We start from the raw sequence: 22,172 nt of genomic DNA, 5'->3' as shown, positions 1-22,172 counted from the left end.
ATTTCATGTGTGGCCAAGCTGGAAAAGATTGCATAGTTTGTTACAAGGATTTTAAAAATAAGGTATAATAGCAATAGTGTACTTCTATAAAACTAAATCTTCATATTCTTTCATCTGCTAAAAGAACAAGTTTTCTTAGATTATTTGTCTGCTCTTAATAAGAAATTACGCAACTATTTGACCTTCTGTATTTGCCAATGAAGTCTTTAATTGTCAAAATGGTTAAATGGGTAATAAATATTGTTTAACAGTGACCTATGATCCTATTTGAACTTTTTGATATTTTTGACAATCTTCCCAACATCAAGTTCTAAATGAAATCATTTTGACTTTGAACTAACTTTGGAGTTTTTTAGTGGATACCTGGAACATCTAAAATGATTTGCTCTCTCCCCTTATAAAAAGGAAGATGTTAAACTATTTAGACATATTTCACATGTTAACTTATGTGGGAAGCATTGTCAAATAAGAAGTAATACTAAGCATTCTTTTTGTTGTATTTATATAGGTCTATAGTACTGTTCTGTATAGAAATTGTTTGTGTGACTTGTCATGCATTTCTGCCCAGAGTTGCACGTATACAATCATGGGGGCCTTAGTTGGCTTGTAGTCTGTTTCTGGTCTCAGGATAGAACTGGCCCTTTTATTCCTGATGCCAAGAGGGATTAATGTGCTTCACGGACTTTATCCAGATCAGGCTGGCCCCTTGGAATGGACCAGGGAGGGAAGAGGAATATACAGATACCCAGGCTCCTAAGATTGTGAGATACGGTAAGAGAAACAGGGAAAAAACAACTTTCTTGGAACTGCACAAACTTAATGACTCAATGACTCACCATAAATCACACCCAGGTAGTATATATATTGCCCTCAGAAGAATAGCTAGCTGGAAGTCTCACCTGAGGGGAGGGCACTCCACAAGGACCCTCAATTGGGACTCCAACCAGGCTGTTCACCGTGGGGTTTCCACAGCCAGAAGGTTGCATGTTGTAAGAACCTAATTTGATGTATTAAGCCCTCTTTGTTCTTCTCTCTACTTCTCTCCCTCTTTATGTTTACTATAATTGTTTAATTCCGTATGTTCTCTTTCCCTTATAATTAATAAAGTCTTCCACCATGAAACCAGAAGTACGTCTATTGTGAATTACTATTATTTAGAACAGGTGTAAGTGTTCCAAAAATTACATGAAACTCCTGGAAATCTGATATGTCCTAGTAATATGTTATTGATCATAGTTCCAGTTATTATTATAAAATATTATGTGTTACAAAAATAAGCAAATTTCCTTGTCAACTCCGTTATAATGAACTCTCATCAGATATTCAATAATGGATATTTTAAAGTCTTTTGTCTTTTACAGAGAATTATTGTTTTACTCTGATATTTTGCAAAAGTACCAAGTGCTTTGTCTTCAAGAAGATTCATGAAAAGGACTCTGGCAAACACAGATTTCTGATAACTTTACCATCATAAAGCTGAACTGAATAAGAATTTCCAGAACTAATAACAAAACAAAACAAAACACTGGATTCAAGCAGAACAAGAATAAATAATGTGGAATTGAGTGAACTGAGGAGTATGACTATAGTTTTTATGACTTATTGTTTGAAAGAGCTCTGGTTCTTTAAATGTTTTGTTTTTCCAGATTTGAAGAAACTTTAAGTTATCCCTGACAGCAATTTGGTAAAGTGTACTATTGTAAACAAAGATGAAACATTTATTTTTTTCTCTATATCTGATCCCTCCTGAATTCAGAAACTCTTCAGTATTATTTTTGTGGCAAAATTATTATTTATTTACATAAATTTGATAAGAATTTATTGTCCTTATAAAGGAACACAATTGGAAATATTAGCTATACTTCCTAAGCTTTAATTGGAATGTCATATTTGAGATAGATGTGCATAGATTCAGATGTGGCCAGACAGATTTAAGGAACTAAAGTTGACTTTACAGAGCCAATAAAACCCCTTGGAAAAATAGACCCAGTGCCCTGCTTACAAAGTTCCAACAAAGCAGACTTAAAAAGTGCTCATAGGGGCACCTGGGTGGCTCAGTCACTTAAGCCTCTAACTTGGCTTCAGCTAAGGTCATGATCTCACAGTTCATGGGTTCAAGCCCTGAGTAGGGTTCTGCCTTGGCAGTGTGGAGCCTGCTTGGGTTTCTCTCTCTCTCTCTCTCTGCCCCTCCCCAGGACTCTCTCTCTCTCTCTCTTTCTCTCTCTCTCTCTCTCACACACACACACACACCAAATAAATAAAGAAATAAATTAATTTTAAAAATAATAAAAAAGGTAAAAAGTGCTTCTATGAGGCCGTGGTGCTGGGAGCTCGGCAGGTGTGGGGCCGACACTTGCAGTCTGGTGGCCGCACAGCCCTAAGCACACTGTGCCTTGGCAGAAGCAGCAGCATCAGCAGCAGTAGAGCCACCCCCACCATCACAGCCCCTGCGCTGGTACAGTCACCCTCATGACCTCTGTTCTTCCTCCCTTCACCTGCACCATGGCTGATCAGCTGACAGAAGAACAGATTGCTGAGCTCAAGGAAGCTTTCTCCCTATTTGACAAAGATGGTGGTGGTGCTGTCACAACAAGGAAATTTGGAACTGCCATGAGGTCACTGGGTCAGAACCCAACAGAAGACGAATTGCAGGATATGATCAACAAGGTAGATGCAGACAATGTTGGCACCATTGAGTTCCCAGAGTTTTTGACTATGACAGCTAGAAAAATGAAAGAATCAGATAGTAAAGAAGAAATTCGGAAGGCATTCTGAGTCTTTGACAAGGATATCAATGGTCACATCAGTGCGGCAGAACTATGTCATGTCATGACAAACTTAGAAAAACTAACAGATGAAGAAGTAGGTGAAATGATCAGGGAAGCAGATATTGATGGAGATGGACAAGTCAACTATGAAGAATTTGTGTAGGCAGTGCCTGGGTGGCTCAGTCGGTTAAGCGTCTGACTTTGGCTCAGGTCACAATCTCACAGTTCATGAGTTCAAGCCCCTAGTTGGGCTCTGTGCTGACAGCTCAGAGCTTACAACCTGCTTTGGATTCTATGTCTTCCTCCCTGTCTGCCCCTCCCCAACTCTCACTCTGTCTCTCTCTCTCTTTCTCTCAAAAATAAATAAACATTAAAAAAAATTTTTTAGAAGAAAAGAAGTAGCTATCATTGGTGTTCATTCTGCCCAAGAAACTCGATTAAGACTTCATATTTTAACTAAACATGAAACCCTTTCTTCTTCCCTTTCTTTCTTTTACTCTGGCACTGGCCTGGAAAGATAACACCATCATCTGATTCCCCCAGGCCACATCTTTCAGACTATTGGATTGTCATCAAGAATTCCAATCTGTCCATGATGCTAGTGATTCCCTCATACATTTCCTTGTCTCTGGTTAAGAACCCTAAACCCAGGGAAACTTGTGTCCAGGTTCTAGGCAAAGAAAGGGACACATAGCAACCAGAATAAAACTGCCTGTGTGGTCTATAGACCCTTAAAATTTTATTGGCCTCCATGACTGTCACCTTTCCAGGCCTGACTCAGAGGAGGCATTCATGATTCAAGATTTGCTTCCTTTGTCAGGGCCCACTTCCCTGGTTAGTAGTGAGTACAAATGAGGCTATGATCAGGAATTTCTCCTTAACTCTCAAAAATATTGCAGAATCTGCTGCTAGAACAGTAGTTGCCCAGCAAAAAATCCTTTGACTCTCTGGCCAAAGCTGTTCTTGATAATAGGATAAGCCTTAATTATCTTTAGGTTGAGCAAAGAAGTATCTGTGCTATAGCCAACATTACCTGCCAACACCTGGATTAACACTTCTGAGGATGTTGAAACTCAATTACATAAGGTCACTGAGCAAACCACTTGGCTTGAATAAGTGTTTCCTTCAATGAATTCTTTCTTTGACTTCTTCGATTTTTTGGGGTCGTGGCTTTGAAGTGTACCCCAGACATTGGGAATTATCCTGCTTATAATAATCATAGAAATCTCCCTAATGCATTGTTTTCTCTTGAGAGCTCTAAATTTATGTTTGCAACCACTAACCACCAACCAAATGATCTCCCTAAGACTGGAACATCAGAAAAGGAACAAAGAGAATGACCAACTTAAAAATTGTGAAGCAGAGAGGCACCTGGGTGGCTCAGTCGGTTGAGCGTCTGACTTCGGCTCAGGTCATGATCTCATGGTTTGTGAGTTTGAGCCCCGTGTCAGGCTCTGTGATGACAGCTGGGAACGTGGAACCTGCTTCGGATTCTGTGTCTCATTCTCTCTCTGCCCGGGCACTCCCCCACTTGTGCTCTGTCTCTCTCTGTCTCTCAAAAATAAATACATGTAAAAATTTTTTGGGGGTGGTGCCTGGGTGGCTCAGTCGGTTAAGTGGCCGACTTCGGCTCAGGTCATGATCTCGCGGTCCGTGAGTTCGAGCCCTGCATCGGGCTCTGTGCTGACAGCTCAGAGCCTGGAGCTTGTTTCGGATTCTGTGTCTCCCTCTCTCTCTGACCCTCCCCCGTTCATGCTGTCTCTCCCTGTCTCAAAAATAAATAAAACGTTAAAAAAAATTAAATTAAAAAAAATTTTTTTAATTGTGAACCAGAAGGCATTGCTTATGAATATCACAACCATTCAGCAAAAACATTGCAACCTGTGAATACCACATAGAGGATCAACAAAGACTGAAAACTTTTGAGTGATAGCTAGGAATCGTGCTAATCCCTTAAATTTTGATCACATCTCTCAGTTAAGCTGAGAGTTTGATCAAAAGGGGGTAATTGTTAAAAAGGACCAGCAATCCCCAAATTGAGCCACTGTGCTAAGCCCTGTGTCAGCAAACCAAGCCTTAATACCTAACCTGATGAGCCTCTCCCAAGACTGTAATCTTAACCAGCCAGTCTGGAATTTCCTGGTCAGTACTAGTGAGGTAACCCACCTGATAGACTTTTTGGCCCCTAAAGGAAGTTGACCTTACTTGAAATAATCCATTCTCTTTCTCCTTCTGCCTATAAAAGCTTTCTGTTTTGTACTGCTCCTTGGAGCTCCTTTTTATTTGTTAGATGGGATGCTACCTGATTCACGGATCATTGAATAAAGTCAATATGGTCTTTAAATTTTTTAATGTTTATTTTTGAGAGAGAGAGAATGGGGGCGGGGTGCAGATAGAGAGGGAGACACAGAATCCAAAGCAGGCTCCAGGCTCTGAGCTGTCAGTACAGAGCCTGATGCAGGGCTCGAACCCATGAACTGTGAGATCATGACCTGAGCTGAAGTCAGAGCTTAACCAACTGAGCCACCAGGTGCCCCTTTATCCTCATTTTATAGATAAGGCAGCTAAGTCACATGAAGGTTATAGAAGACATAAGGTACATGATACATGGTGATGTGGGAAACAAAGGCAAAAGAAAAAAATTAAATTTCCTTACAACTTACAGCCCACTGACAAGTCCTTGAGACAGGCAGAGCAACCTTCCTCTACGAGTTCAACTGCCTTGATGTTAATACTTTGCTAAGCGCAGACAGCAACCTTATCTTTTTTTTCCTCTATGATTTTATCATTTTAAGAATGTTATATAAATGACTTTTTTTTTCACTTTTCTGTAGTTTGCTGGAACATATTTTTAAAACTCTATTTTTATTTATCTCTAGTGTTTGGGAGTGTATCTCTTTGTATAGCTATTTCATCGGTTGCTCCCACTATTACATTATAATATATACATAATTTATCGGTCTACTGGTGTTACATTTTACTAATTAATTTACTAATTACATTTACTAATTGATTAATTACCAGTTCAAATTGTAGATATTTTATCTCCCCTTACCCTCCCTGCTTATAATGTAATCACTGCAGATATTTTCTCCAGGTACATGAGAAACACAATAGTGTTAAAACTTTTTTTTTTAATCTTATTTATTTTTGAGAGACTGAGAGACAGAGCACAAGCAGGAGCAAACAGAGAAAGAGGGAGACACAGAATCCGAAGCAGGCTCCTGGCTCTGAGCTGTCAGCACAGAGCATAATGCAGGGCTCGAACTCACGAACAGTGAGATCATGACCTGAGTCTTAGTCAAATGCCCAACTGACTGAGCCACCCAGGCGCCCCTAGTGTTAAAACTTCTGATTTAATCAAACATGATTTGGAAAACTCAAGAGGTGAAGGAAAGTCTATTGCATTTACCTCTATTATTGCTCTTTCTGTTCTTTCTTTCTGATGATGATCTAAGAGTCCTATTTTTTTTTAAATGTTTCCCAAAAAACCCACAAAACTCATTTCCTTTCTGCTTAGAGAACTTCCTTTAGCCATTCTAAAGGTAAGTCCGCTGGTGACATATTCTATTACTTTTCCTTCATCTGTGAAAAAGCATGTGTTTTCCCTTCATTCATGAAGTATATTTCTGCTGGATATAGAATTTGGGTTGGTAGTTATTTTCATTTAGCACCTGAAAAATATTATGCCACTTCCTTCTGATATGTATGCTTTCTGATGAGAAATCCACTGTCATTAGACTTGTTTCCCTCTCTAGGTAACCAATTTATTGATCTTTCTGTGCTTTCAAGATTTTCTGTGGCTTCAATTTTCAGGGATTTGACTGTGCTGTATCTTGGTGTGGATTCCTTTGAATTTATCATATTTGGGATCATTTAATTTCTTGAATCTGTAGGTTTATATCTTTTGCCAGTTTGGGGGAACTTTCAGCCATTATTACTTTAAATGCTTTTTCAGCCCCATTCTCTTTCTCTTCTCCTTTTGTGATGGTCTGAATGTTAAATCTTTCATAATAGTCCCACAGGTATCTGACATTCTGTTCACTTTTTTTTTTGAGCTTTATAATTACTTTCATCCTACATTTTTTTAATGTTTATTTTATTTTATTTTTTTCCCAATGTTTATTTATTTTTGGGACAGAGAGAGACAGAGCATGAACAGGCGAGGGGCAGAGAGAGAGGGAGACACAGAATCGGAAACAGGCTCCAGGCTCCGAGCCATCAGCCCAGGGCCCGACGCGGGGCTCGAACTCACGGACCGTGAGATCGTGACCTGGCTGAAGTCGGACGCTTAACCGACTGCGCCACCAAGGCGCCGCTTAATGTTTATTTTTGAGAGAGAGAGAGAGAGGGAGAGAGGGAGAGAGAGAGAGCATGAGCAAGGGAGGGGCAGAAAGAGAGGGAGACACAGAATCTGAAGCAGGCTCCAGAGTCTGGGCTTCAGCACAGACCCCAATGCCAGGGCTCCAACTCAGGAACTGTGAGATCATGACCTGGGCCAAAGTCAGCTGCTTAACTGACTGAGCCACCCAGGTGCCCCATTATCCTACATTGTTATTGTAATTACTGTGTTTGTGTGAGACCATTTAGAAGGCAACCTTATCTTTATATTAACCCAATCTCCAGGATCTTGTAAATCTTCCTTAACATATAAAATTTCCTTTGGAAACTTCCTTCATCTCTACCCTTCCTCCCCAAATATATGTTAGTAATCATCTTCCAAGTGTATGGCCCACTGATATAATCTGAAGAGCCTCATGACTAAGGTTTTATTAGACAGTAATAAATGACCTTTTCCTACTAACAGCTAGCCTCCTCAAAGTCCTGGAAACCTTGCTTCCAAAATTCCTTAGAGGATTACACTATCCCTAACCCCCTCCCAACTTGAAAGTTCATAATCAGTCACCTGTCACAACCTCAGGACAGCTCTTTCTGCCCATAGGTACTGTTCCCATTCTTTAATAAAATCACCTTTTGCATCGAAGATGTTTCAATAATTCTTTTTTGGCCAATGGCTCTAAACCCACCTCACAAGGTACATGGATGTCCAACTAGAATTCTAAAAGAGGAAAGAGAAAACAATTGACAAAAGGCAACTTTTGAAAGGATAAGGACTGAATATTATCCAGAATTAATAAAAATCATGAATCTTCAGATTAATGAAGTACATCAAATCCCAAGTAGATCTCTAAAGCAATGTTAATACAAAAAATAATAACTAACATTTATTGAGTACTTATCAGTTAGACTATTCTAAATGAATTATATAAATTATTATATCATTAACCTTCAGAGCACAGCAACCTTATGAGATAATCCCTGCCATTATCCTCAGTTTGCTGATAAGAAAACTGAGACAGAGAGGTGAAGTAGCCCTCCTAAGATCACAGCCTGCAAATAGTGAAGCCAGGATTGAAACTCAGACTATTTGATTCCAAAGAATGTACATTTCACACCAAGAAAGGAAATGGTTTTTTTTTAATGATTATTTATTTATTTTGAGAGAGACAGAGAGCTCCCAAGTGTGCAAGTGGGGAAGGGACAGAGAGAGAGGGAAAGAGAGAATCAGAGAGAGAGAGAACAGATTCTGCGCTGAGCATGGTGGGGCTCGGGGCTCAATCTCACAACGATGAGATCATGACCTGAGCTGATATCAAGGGTTGGATACTCAACTGACTGAGCCACCCAGGTGCCCCAAGAAAAGAAAATGTTTTAATATTATTTTATGCCCTACATCTTAACATTACATCTGAACAATCTTACATCTTAATAGCCTATGCCCTTGCTAAAAAGTGTGGTCCATGGACTAGTGGCATCAGTATTGTATGACACCATGTTTAAATATAGAATATCAGTTGCATTCTAGACTACTGAATCAGAATCCATTTTTTAATAAGATCCACAAGTGATTCACACACAAAGTTTGAAAAGCACTATTCTATGCACTCCCAAGCCCAATCTTTTTGCAATACAGTAATAAAAATGGCTAACTTTAACCCTTTGATGCAACTGGTTGTAGTTTTCTGGTATTATACTGCAAACTCCCCCTGAGCAGAGACTGTGTCTGCTTTGCCTATGACTACATTCTGAGTGCCTGATACCAAGTTGGGACATACTACATTTTTGATAACCACTTTGGTTCAATAAGTAAATAAATATTGGCCAAAAATAGATAGAATTTTTTTATGGGAACAAGAAAATATGGTATTAAAATGACCTCTGTTTTCTTTCATCTAAGTTACATTTTAAAAATATATCATTGGGTGCCTGGGTGGCTCAGTCAGTTAAGTATCTGACTCTTGATTTCAGCTCAGGTCATGATCTCATGGTTCGTGAGATCAAGCCCTATGTCCAGCTCTGCACTGATGATGTGGAGACTGCTTGGGATTCTCTCCCTCCCTCTCTCTCTGCCCCTCCCCTACTCCATGCTCTTTCTCTCAAAATAAATAAGCTTAAAAAAAAACCTTTTTTTAAGTATCAGACTTGGGGTACCTGGGAGGCTCAGTTGGTTAAGCATCTGACTCTTGATTTTGGCTCAAGTTATGATCCCAGGGTTGTGGGATTGAGCACTAAGTCAGGGTCCACGTTGAGCTTGGAACCTGCTTAAGATTCCCTCTCTCTCTCTCTCTCTCTGACCCTCTCCCCTGCTCTCTCTCTCTTTCTCTCTAAAATAAATAAAAATATAAATATAAAAATATATCAGATTAGTAGATATTGGTAATGTTCTTGAATTGTTCTGAATTGAATTCAATGCTATTTCTTCTGCTATATAAAAATCAATGCTAAATATATATTATTAAAATAATTAGGTAGAAGTTAATTTTCTCTTTTTATAGTTCGACAAGTGTCTGATATGGGATAGCTGAAAAGTACAAATAGTGTTTTGTGCTTTTCTCCCCCTGGAAAAGTACAAATAGCATTCAGCCCTCAGCATTCAGCATTCAGCATTCAGTTTAACGTATGTGATGATTTCAATAATACAATAGAAATCAAAGGTAAATTTTTAAATTTCTACTTCTCAAGTAAAGAAGCCACACAACAACAAAAAAAGTAATGCCACCACATGTAAGCATTCCAACCATCTAGAGAAGAAAGCAGATGGGTCTTCTGTAAAGTCTTGGACTCAGTCAATTTCATTCCTAAAGTTTCTCTTCAAATTGGTGTTTATTTGCAAACATGTTATGTGTGGAATCTTGAGTTACTGTGCTTCCCTCTAATTCTGCTTTTGGAAGACAAACATTTTTGCTTTTCTTTGCTTATGTTGCATCTCCATAGCAATTGTCAGAACTCTTCCTCACCCACCACGTTGACCTCAGCAAGACCAAAAATGTCTTACACAGAGCTTGTCTTATTTTGTTCCCTCCAAAGGGAATGTTCCACTTCAGCAGTTCTTAGAGCTAAATATCATAAGCAAATTAGTGGGACTGACATATTTTATGAAATTCAGTACTTGGAAGCCCTACATACCTAACTGTGACTAGTGTTTACTGCCCACTGACCCCACCCCACCCTCTACACTTCCAGTCACTCTCAGTTTGTCACTGTCCCCAACATACCCTTCTTGTTTATGTTTCTACCTCAGGAGACATGCTGTTACTTCTGCCCAGACTACTTAGAAAGCAAAAGGGTAGAAAGAACATGGGCTTTGGGCAAACCTTGATTCATTTTTTCATTCTGTGATTTTGAGCAAGTTCATTAACTACTCTGAACTATTTATTGATCAGAAAAATAAGAAATAACAATATAGAGGGGTTAAGGCTGTTATAAGAACTAAGTGAAATAACAGTAATATTAATTAACAGTTAATGAACACCTTATGTGGCATTATTGTGCCAAGTGCCTATATTATTTGAATTAATTTTTTAAAAATGTATATTTATTTTGAAAGAGAGAGAGAGAGCATGCACATGTGCATGAGCAAGGGAGGGGCAGAGAGAGAGAGAGGGAGAGAGAATCTCAAGCAGGCTCCATGCTGTCAACATGGAGCCTGACACTGGACTTAAACCCATGAACAATGAGATCATGACCTGAGCTGGAATCAAGAGTCAGATGCTTAACTGACTGAGCCCCTTGAATTAATTTTTATATCAGTAGGAAACCTATCCTTTCAGTAGTTCTTTCTGTGAACATTTCACATTTCATTGTGAAATGATGAGTTTTTAAATGTACCTGTCTTATACACTAAGCCATTAGTTCCTCAAGGACTAGGACATTATCTTCTTATTGCTCTTGGAATCAAGCAAACATTGTGTCTGATACAAAGCAGGAGCCTGGTGAATGTCTATTTCATGGGTTGATAGTATGGCATTGTTGACATCCCAGCTATTTTTGCACTATCACCTTTACTCTCCAAGTCTCAGGTGTTCATCTACTAAAAATCATACCTTGCAGGATTATTTTGAAGAGTAAAAATGATAATGTGCCACAAAAAGACACGAAGGAAACTTAAGTGCATATGGCTAAGCAAAAGTAGCCAATCTGAGAAGGCTGTATACTCTATGATTCCAACTGTATGACATTCTAGAAAGGGCAAAATTGTGGATACAGTAAAAAGATCACTTCCAGAGAGGGGTTCCAGAGAGGCAGGGAGGGAAGATAATTGGATGGAGAATAGTGGATTTTTAAGACAGTGAATTTATTACATATGATACAAATGTAATCCATTGTCAAAACCTATGGGGTGTATAACACAAAATGTGAACCCTAGTGTACTGTGGAATTTATCTAATAATAACCTATCAATTTTGGTTCATCACTTTTAACAAAAGTACCACATTAATGCAAGATGTTAATTATACAAGAAACTAGGTTGGGGAATGAGGGGGTATATGGGAACTCTGTACTTCCTGTCTGATTTTCCTGTAAACCTAAAGTTCTCTAAAATAATTAAGTCTATTAATTATTTTTTAAATAAAAAATAAAAGAATAATATGAACATAATGATATTTCAATATATGATAGGCTTTTTAAGAATTACATTCAGCCAGGGCACTTGGAGAGTCAGTTAAGCATCTGACTTTGATTTGGGCTCAGGTCATGATTTCATGGTTTGTGAGATGGAGCCTCACATTGGTCTTTGAGCTGGCAGCACGAAACCTGCTTGGGAGTTTCTCTCTCCCCCTCTCGCTGCCCCTCCTCTGTTCTCCTTCTCTCTCCCAAAATAAATACATAAACTTAAAAAAAAAAAACAATTACATTCAACCGATAGTTATTGAATGCTTACTTTGTACTAGGCACAGTGCTGGGCGCTGGAGTTATTTACAGGGAAGACCTTGTCCCTGTCTTCAAGGGATTTAAATCTAATGAAAGGCACAGAGAGACAAAGAGATACTTTTCAATACAAGGTGACATGCATAGATATGCACAGAGGAAGCACATCTCACCCAGTCCAGAGGAGAGGTGGCTAGGGCAGGGAAGTCTTACTGCAGGAAGTTACCCCTGAACTGAGCCTTGAAAATAAGCAGATATTAACCAGATAAGGAAGAGGGGAAAGTGTAAGAAGAAACTTTCAGGCATGATCAAAAGAGAGAGGTGTAAACACAGTATTCAGGGAATTATACGTAGTTGAATATTACTGTGGGTAAGAGACAAAAGGCTGTAGGAGCCACAGGTGAAGATGACAAGGTAGGGAGAGGTGAAATTAAAAAGAGCCTTTATATGCCATGCTGAGGGATCCATTGCTGGGGCAATAGGGATCCCTAGAAAGATTTTAAGCATCAGAGAGACTGGTAGCCAGGAGGAAGACTGAGAAGGGCCAGTCTTTTGGACTCGGCTCCCTCTTCTTATCATGTCCTTAGTCCCTGTGCGGCACTGCTCCTACCACATAGGCGGTTTGTTTTTCTGGAAAGGGTCTAGGTGCTGACAGCAGGTGAAGATTTGAAAGTGAAGATTTTGGCAGCCAAATGGAGATGATGTGGGGCATGAAAGGAAAGCAAAGAAGATGGAGGCACGCCTGGGTGGCTGAGTTGGTTGAGCATCCGCCTTCAGCTCAGGTCATGATCTCACGGTCTGTGAGTTGGAGCCTCGCATGGGGCTCTGTGCTGCTGACAGATCGGAGCCTGGAGCCTGCTTCGGATTCTGTGTCTCTTTCCCTTTCTGCTCCACCTCTGCTCACACTCTGTTTCCCTCTCAAAAATAAAGATTAAAAAAAAAAAAGCAAAGGAGATGGATATTTTATCAGGCGGCTCATGGCCCATTAAGGCTGCTTTTCTATGACACAAATTCTTTCCACTTCGATCTACTACTCATTGGCTTGATCTTCAGAATATCATCTCCAAAATCCCAGGAGAGGAAGTAATTGAAATATTTAAGGAATACTACTATCATTCTTTTTTTTTCTCAGATATTTTATCAACCACTGTAAGTGATTAATATAAAAACTGAGCAAGGGGCTGGCTAAGTTGGAGGAGCATGTGACTCTTGATTTCGGGGTTGTGAGTTCAAACTCCACTCTGCGTGTAGAGATTACTTAAGTAAATAAAAACTGAAAACTGAATAAAAACAAAAACTGAGCAGCAATCAGAAACCCGGATGTGTAAGAAAAAAGCATGAAGGCACTATTAGATGATCTCAAAGAAGATAAACTGAACACCGTTTCTAGCCCATAGTTTGGCTTCAGCTTCCATGAAAATGTATAAAGGGCATTTCTGGAGAAATCAGTGGGCAAGGTCATGAGCAAGACCTGGGAAACATAGAACTTAATAAAAATTGGGACTACTGGTAGGTGGCTAGGTACAGGACATCTGGCAAGACTATGGTGGGGGTTGGGGATGGGGCAGGGGGTTGCTCTTTATTTTTTGCCTCTAAGTTCACCAAAGGTCATCCCAGTTCTGGAGTAGGTCAAAGCAGAAAACTTCTGTGGGGTTTAATGGGTTCCTCGGCTTATCTGGGTGGTAGGTCATGGTGGGGTAGGGGGATAGGTGGGCAGGAGAACAGAAATTCCATCAAAACACGGATAAGGCAAAGAAAATGCAAATAACAACCTGGATCAGGCTCATTTAGGCATTCCATTCTCAGATTTTAAAAAGTAGTACAATGGCAGTTGACATCTTAATGATAACCTCTCTCAAGGCTTCTTCTCTCTTGAGTTATAACGCTCCAATTTGTTGTTCTCTATATCTGGTATATAAGCTAATACACCCCCATCTTGAAGTCTCACTTTACCTATTTCCTTACTTGGATATTCTTTTCCTATAATCCATACCTTCTTCTTTCTTCGTTTACACTTTCTTTTTTTTGATTTAACATGTCCTCCCTCCCTTAACTTCTTGAGAAAGCATGCATGGAAGCTAAGGTTTTTGAGAATTTATATGTATTCTACCTTTATTCTTTGTTTGTTTGTTTGTTTGTTTGTTTTTGCAAGTTTGTTTGTTTTGCAAGAGCAATTTGTTAAAGCAAAAGTACACTCTCAAGGTGGGAGAGAGGGTGGGTTCCACAAGGTGGAACCATCCTCTTTATTCTTTTTTTTTTTCTTCTTCAAATTTTTATTTGAATTCTAGTTAATTAACATATAGTGTAATATTGTTTTCAGGAGCAGAAATCAGTGATTCATCACTTACATATAACACCTAGTGCTCTGGTGTTGTGTGGAAACCAGTTTGACAATAAATTTCATAAAAAACAAAACAAAACAAAAAAAACCCTAGTGCTCAACATGACAAGTGCCCCCTTAATACCCATCACCTATTTAGCCCATCCCCCTACCCACCTCCTTCCATCAGCGGTCAGTTTGTTCTCTATAGTTAAGAGTCTCTTATGGTTTGTTTCCCTCTCTCTCTCCCTCTCTCTCTCCCCCCCCATGTTCTTTTCCTTTCTTTTCCTTTCTTTTCCTTTCTTTTCCTTTCCTTTCCTTTCCTTTCCTTTCCTTTCCTTTCCTTTCTTTTCTTTTCTTTTCTTTTCTAAGTAGGCTTCACACTCAGTGTGGAGCCCAGTGCAGGACCTGAATTCATGACCCTGAGATCAAGACCTGAGCTGAGATCAAGAGTTGGACACTTACCTTACTGAGTCACCTAGGCAATCCTATTTTGTTTCATAAATTCCACATATGAGTGAAATCATAGAGTATTTGTCTTTCTCTGACTTATTTTGCTTAGCATAATACACTCTAGTTCCATTCATGTAGTTGCAAATGGCAAGACTTCATTCCTTTTGATGCCTGAGTAATATTCCATTGTTTATATATACCACATCTTCTTTATCCATTCATCAGTCCATAGACATTTCGGTTCTTTGCATAGTTTAGCTGTTGTTGATTATGCTGCTATAAACATCAGGGCACATGTGCTCCTTTGAATCTATATTTTTTTTATCCTTTGTGTAAATACCTAGTAGTGCAATTGCTGGATAATAAGGTAGTTCTATTTTCAACTTTTTGAAGAAACTCCATACTGTTTTCCAGAGTGGCTGCACCACTTTGCATTCCCACCAATAGTGTAAGAGGGTTCCCCTTTCTCTGCATCCTCACAAACACTTATTTCTTGTGTGATTAATTTTAGTCATTCTGACAGGTGTGAGGTGATATTTCATTATTATTTTGATTTGCATTTCCCTGATGATGAGTGATGTTGAGCATCTTTTTATGTATCTGTTAGCCATCTGGATGTCTTTTTTTGGAAAAATGTGTATTCATGTTTTCTGCCCACTTCTTAACTGGATTATTTGTTTATTGGGTGTTGAGTTTGCTAAGTTCTTTATAGATTTTGGATACTAACCCTTTATCAGCTATATCATTTGCTAATATCTTCTCCTATTCATAGGTTGCCTTTTAGCTTTGTTGTTTGTTTACTTTGCTGTGCAGAAGCTTTTTATTTTGATGAAGTCTCAATAGTTCATGTTTGCTGTTGTTTTTCTTGCCTCTGGTGACATGTCTAGTAAGAAGTTGCTCTGGCCAAGGTAAAAGAGGTTGCTGCCTGTGTTCTTCTCTAGGATTCTGATGGTTTCCTGTCCTGCCTCTTTATTCTTGATGGACAGTTTGTCTGGGTATAGAATTCGAAGTAAGAAAAAATTTTCCTTCAGAATTTGGAAGGATTGCTCCATTGTCCTCAGAGTTCAGGGTTCAGGGTTGTTGTTCAGAAGTCTGATGCCACTCTGATTCCTTCTCCTTTGCACATGGTTTTCCTGTTTAAAAGTTTGGAGAATTTTGTCTTTGTGTTTGGTGTTCTAAAATTTCATGATGATATTGTTGGTATGGGTCTGTTGCCATTCATTGAACTGGGTACTTGGTGGACCCCTTCAATCTGGCAATTTAGGTCCTTTCCTTATCTTTTACATTACAGGATTTCCTCCTATATTTGGTAATTCTGACTGCCAGCTCATATTTAAGGGTGGGAGAGTGAAAAGCTGATTAGAAATTCTGTGCATTGGGGAAGAACTGTTGACCATGAATGGTTGCTGAAAGGTGATAGAGTAACCTCTTTTTTGGGAAATTCCACCCCTACCCCGTCCCACTCCATATCACTATCTTTAAGGATGTTTTTTTTTCACTTGGGCTAGTCATGTTCCTTAGAGAGTCTTCTCCCATCTTATGTCTGAAAGGTAAGTCTTGATTTCTAGCAAATGAGGAATTGGGAGAGGATGTGAGCATTTAGTATGCCTGCACTAATTGATCCCTGTTTACTCACTAGAATCCCTAGCCCCTTCAGCCCTGGATAAGAAATGTATACACCTTCACTTCAGTTAGGGTAGGGAAAGTGACTGAAATCCAGTTGAAAAGAGAGGAGAGGATATAAAAGTGGTGTTACTTCTCAAGTAGCTTCCAACCTCCAAGTGAGACAAAGAAACTAAAGGGACCCCATGAAAAACTACTTTTTTCCCCTCCTTTTCTCACTTTTATTTTTGCTGAACCCACACATCCCCCTTACACATGCCTTATAGAACAGATAATATGTCCTCCTAAGGTTAAGGATTTTATGATTTCTTTGGAGTCTTCTAGCACAATAGGTAACATCTAAGGAGTGACTAGGTGGGGTCATCATCAATATGTTTTCCAAGACTACTGACTTATCAAGACCCCAGTTCCATGGCATAAATGACTTATGGAGGACACCTAAACATTCATCTTTGTACCTGGATTACTGAGAAGACCCTTGCACCAAAGCACCATCCTCAATAAAAACCCTAGACTTCAACTAAAGACAAGATTCACTCTTCTTTCTTTTCCAAGTCTCCCAGATGCTCTGTCTATATCTGCACTCTCTCTGTGCTTCAGTGGTTTCTTTTTAAACTTTAAAAAAAATATGTTTTTAAGCAACAGGGGGGGCTGGAACTACAACCCCAAGATCAAGAGTCACATGCTCTACTGACTGAGCCAGCCAGATCCACCTTCAGTAAATTCTACTATCTGCTCTCATTTAATTTCTATCCTGCATGGAGCCAAGGACTCTCTGGCTGGTCCTGTAGGACCCCTTCTGGATCCTTGGACCTGGCCAGCCTGCATCACAGCCATTTCCCTTATTTTAACCCTCCTACATCTTCACTCCATATCCAGAGGATTTTGTAATGCCACTAACTTAGCATTTGGTTTTCTCAGGTCTTCCAAGCCCTTTATCACTGCTTTCTAGCCTCCAAAAATCTGTTGCTAATGCTTCTTCTCCCTCTTTCCTCATCCTTGTGAGTTTTAGTAGAGTTCTGGAGGGAGTTAGATAAGATACGTTTGTTCAATCTATCATTTCTACCTGGAATTGACTGTCAAACATTCTTAAAACACTAAGATTCATATGTCTAATAAATATTGAGTGCCTACAATATTTGGGGCACTTTGATAAATGCTGGAGATGAGCTATGATTTATCTTCCATCGTGATGATTGATGATCTAAGGTAATGGTTTGAAAAGAAAAGGTCCCTTTCCTTGCCCTGAAGTCAGAATTTTATTTTATGGGGATTACTCTATGCTTGGGTTACTTGGGCAGCTTCATAACTGATTATGATTTGAAGCCACCTGTAGAAGCCTTGGATCATTTCTGATGTCACCCACTCATTCCCCCACCCTAGCTGTTTCTGAGTGTAGGATAATTGCACTAATACCTAATTCCAAGACTGTATGTGGTGTCAGGGCTGATTTGCCTTAAAGACCAAAGTTCACCTGAATACTGCCCGGGCAAAGATCAAGTGCCTCAGGTGCTGATTGAAGGAAGGGTGTGTGGTTGTCTTAACAGAATCTTTACATGCCCTGATTGTTCCTGGTGGCAGTTTATTCTAGATCTTTTCTTCAAAGTTTGGCAATAAGCTTTTTAAAATATATATATATTCTTTTTTTTTTTTTTTTTTTTTTTTGAGAGAGCGAGAGATAGTTCAAGCAGGGGAGGGGCAGAGGGAAAGGGAGAGAATCTTTTTTTTAAAGTTCATTTATTTATTTTGAGAGACAGTGTGTATGTGGGAGGGGCAGAGAGAGAGAGAGAGAGAGAGAGAGAGAGAGAGAGAATCCTAAACAGGATCCACGCTGTCACTACAGAGCCCAATGAAGGGCTCCCACTCACAAACCCTGAGATCATGACCTGAGCTGAAACCAAGAGTTGGATGCTTAACTGACTGATCCACTCAGGTGTCCCTACAATAAGCTTTGATAATCACAATGGTAGAAGGAGGCCAGTAGGGAGGTATGACACTTACTGAGTGTCTACTATGTGCAGGCAGTGGCGTTGGCACTTCACATTTAGTAATGCACTTAATTTAATATTATTCCATAATAAATCAATGAGCATGGCACAATTCCCCTGGAACAAAGCAAATAATGCAAGCATTTGTCCTTCTCTTTTCAATCTCCTTCTCACTCAAACCTCATACTCCTCCTGTTCTACATTTCTGTGTTCCGTTTTACAAAATCACTTGAAGCCAAATAGACATATTGACACAAATCACATGCATATGAAGGTGTGTTCCTGGGATACGTTGATAACCTTAGTCCACTTAGGTTTTCTATTTCCCGGAGATGAACTGCATACATCTAGCAGCCCAGCCCAGCTGCTTTGATGGCAGGTTGGGGCCCCTGTGGAACAGGAAGAGGTCCCATCAGAACCAAGCCCCTTGAGCTTGACAGGTAGCTGCTGTTTTTGCTTGACATGCCAGTGTCTACAGATGAAAAGATTTTGAGAAAGCTTTTAGTCGCCAATCTTTGTCCTGACATTGGAAAGATGCATAGCCTAGTTTGAATGGAATTTGATTTTTTTTTGATTATTTGATATTTCTGGCCCTGGTTACAGTAATCTGGCCTGATTACAGTCTGGGATGAACTGGAAAAACAGAAAATGATCTCTGCTTATTACTGATATCTTCTATTGACAAGGAACTGAAAGATCTCTGCAATTCTTAATCTTGTGCCTTGCGTTAGGAAAAAAAAATCACACATTTAGGACAGCTGTAAGTACTAATGATATTAACAAAAACATCTTAGTTTTGCATAGCACGTTTTGGTTACAAGCATTGTTACATATACTAGTTCCTCTAAATAACCTTGAATTCGGTTTTCTTTGATTTATTACTGTGTGATTCATAGATTACTTTGTAAAAGTATTAATGACTAACACAATAAACATGTTTTATCAATTAGCAATTTCCTAATCTCAGTTTAAAGGTATAGTTTATATTGAAAATCTGCCCCCACCCCCATTCTCCCTCTTCCTGACATAATAACACCTGAAAAAATCTGCAGAACAAAGAACAGTGTCAAACAAGCTATTTGGACCTTAAAAGCAGTACCTGAAAACAGAATCAAAATCTCAGTGAGGGAAGAGATACTGAAGAGATACACCAGATTTTTTTTTAATTTTTTTTTAACGTTTATTTATTTTTGAGACAGACAGAGACAGAGCATGAACGGGAAAGGGCAGAGAGAGAGGGAGACACAGAATCGGAAGCAGGCTCCAGGCTCTGAGCCATCAGCTCAGAGCCCGACGCGGGGCTCGAACTCACAGACCGTGAGATCGTGACCTGAGCTGAAGTCGGAGGCTTAACCGACTGAGCCACCCAGGTGCCCCGATACACCAGATTTAACCTCTGTGCATTCCTGTTGTACATTCAAACATCCTCCCCCAGAGGAGGGCTTGTTCTCTCAGGAAACATTTTGCATTTCCTAGATAGTAGATAGCTCCTGGGGCTGGAGGCAATTTACTGCAGGTGGTGGGGGAATTGGAGGCAGTGGATGAGTTGGAAAAGGAGGAGAGAAGGTTGAGAAATGGGAACTGCCTTAGGGAGAGAAGACAAAAGAGTTAATTTTTTCTATAGACACTGACCCTGATCACCAGCCTAGCATAGTCGGTATTGTGGGGTACACAGAAGGAAAAAAATAGACCCCACACTTAAGGAGCATACATCCAAGTGCAGGAGGAAGAGCTTTTCACATGAAGCAGTTAAATGTAGGGTGTGCCAGTAAGTCACCCTTTGAACTCTGAGAAGTTGACTGATAAAATAAGGGCAAATATGATGACACCGGACATAAGTACTTTAAAGGGACCAAACAACTAGTAGCCAGGTGTGATTTGTCTAGAGCAGAATTGGGGATTTCACTTAATTAAGCAAGGAATTTATTAACCAATTGTAATTGATTGCAAGTTAAGACCCAAAAAGTAAGTCTGAATGGGTCTTGGGCTCCAAATCCCATTCTAAAGAGAGACCCAAATTCAGCGTGCAGAGAAATTCTCAGTTGGGGAGAGGGCCTCATAGGGGCCTGGAAGTTCCATACCCAGGACTGCCTGCTACCCTTTGCTGTGAGTCCATCCTGAACAACAACCCTGGGCATGATATTTGAAGGAATATCTCCTCTGTGAAGTTTCTCTGAACATGGTCCCCCATCTGCCAGGTAGATGTTACCAGGTAGAGTTAACCACTCTTCCTCCTGTTGTTACCAAAAACTAGGTTTACTTCTTGGTAGGTCAATCCAAATACACAGCCCAGCCAGAGAATGGGAAAAGGAAGGGTTTTACTTGGAACAGTAAAGGAAAACACCAGGGATCCTTCCCTGATGAGGGAGCATAAGACAAGCTGATAGGCTGCAAACACTCCCAAGCTCCTCAAGGCAGGGTATGTGTGATATTCCTCGGGCACTCCTGGCTGCCCAAGAACAAAGGAAAGGGGAAAAACAAATGGTTAACTGATAGAGATCACAGTCATGCAGGACATGAGTCTCCATCAGTTTACAAATATCTTAGTAAATTACAAAAAAAAAAAAAAAAAAAAAAAAGCAATCTTATCAATAGCCTAGTCTCCAGAAACCTATAGACTCTGTTTTCCTGGAGCCCCAACATCACCCCTCCATAGTGATATGAGGAACAAAGGTAGAAAGGAAATGGCAGGTAAAAACAAATTTCCTTATAACATGCAGCCCATTGACAAATACTTGAGTCTGGCAGAGTAAAACTTTCTCCAGGAACTGCTTACTGTCTTAATGTTAATGTTTTGCTAGAGGGAGAAACAATTTTAGCCTGACAATAGCTGGGCCTCTGGTAGCCTGTGTGTCTTCTTTAGCATATGAAAATCTCATTGGAAACTTCCCCTGGAATTTATAACCAGTCTTTCCACAGGGCTCAGGGCAGTTTTCCTGCCCACAGGTCTTGTCCCCATGCTTTAATATAAGCACTTTTTGAAGACATCTTCAAAAATTCTTTCTTGGCTGTTGGCTCCAGACCCCACAAACACCCTACTTTCACCCCAAAAACCTTATCACTTCCCAAAACAGTGTCTCCCCAAGAATAAAAGAGGGAAGTTTTAAGTTAAGGGTGCATATTTATTCATTAAGGGGCTTGTGCAATGGGGAATACAGCATGGAATTGGGGCAAAAGTTCTCTGAAGTTGACTTAGTCCAGGTCAAATTCACCAGGCTGGTAAGGGTCAGCATTGTCAATTCTCTGGCTCCTGTTGGTGTGGTATCTGGGTGCACAAAGGCACGTAGATACTGCAAAGATAACTCAAGAGTGTGCATCGGGTCAGGCTTTAGTTTTAAGTATGAGTAGGTTATCCCCTGGCCTGGTAGTAGCTGATTGTTCTTCCATTCTTTCGCAAGATGACTGGGGACCTAAAATGACTTTTCTTATGTCAAGAAAGCTATGTCTGTCTTTGTTTTTCTGGGAACCCTTAACTCTTTCTCCTTACAAAATCACCCCGCTTGGGGCGCCTGGGTGGCTCAGTCAGTTAAGCGTCCGACTTCAGCTCAGGTCATGATCTCACAGTCCGGTCCGTTAGTTCAAGCCCCGCAAGGCTCTGTGCTGACTGCTCAGAGCCTGGAGCCTGTTTTAGATTCTGTGTCTCCCTCTCTCTCTGACCCTCCCCGTTCATGCTCTGTCTCTCTTTGTCTCAAAAATAAATAAATGTTAAAAAAAAATTTTTTTTTAAATCCCCCCCTTGAGATATTTTGTTCCTCATTCTTGAGGGGTCATGGATGGAGGTCAGCCTTCTGTAATTACTTCCTGCTGAGA

At 39.9% G+C, this 22,172-nt stretch overlaps 1 pseudogene; it reads left to right on the top strand.

The window, feature by feature from the left end:
- Window positions 1–2,231: 2,231 nt before the first annotated feature.
- On the top strand, window positions 2,232–3,491 carry LOC106983724 (calmodulin-alpha-like; annotated as a pseudogene).
- Window positions 3,492–22,172: the final 18,681 nt, after the last annotated feature.

Source organism: Acinonyx jubatus, chromosome B1 (genome assembly GCF_027475565.1).
Source record: "Acinonyx jubatus isolate Ajub_Pintada_27869175 chromosome B1, VMU_Ajub_asm_v1.0, whole genome shotgun sequence".
NCBI lineage: Eukaryota > Metazoa > Chordata > Mammalia > Carnivora > Felidae > Acinonyx > Acinonyx jubatus.
This window is presented reverse-complemented; position numbering and strand designations above follow the sequence as displayed.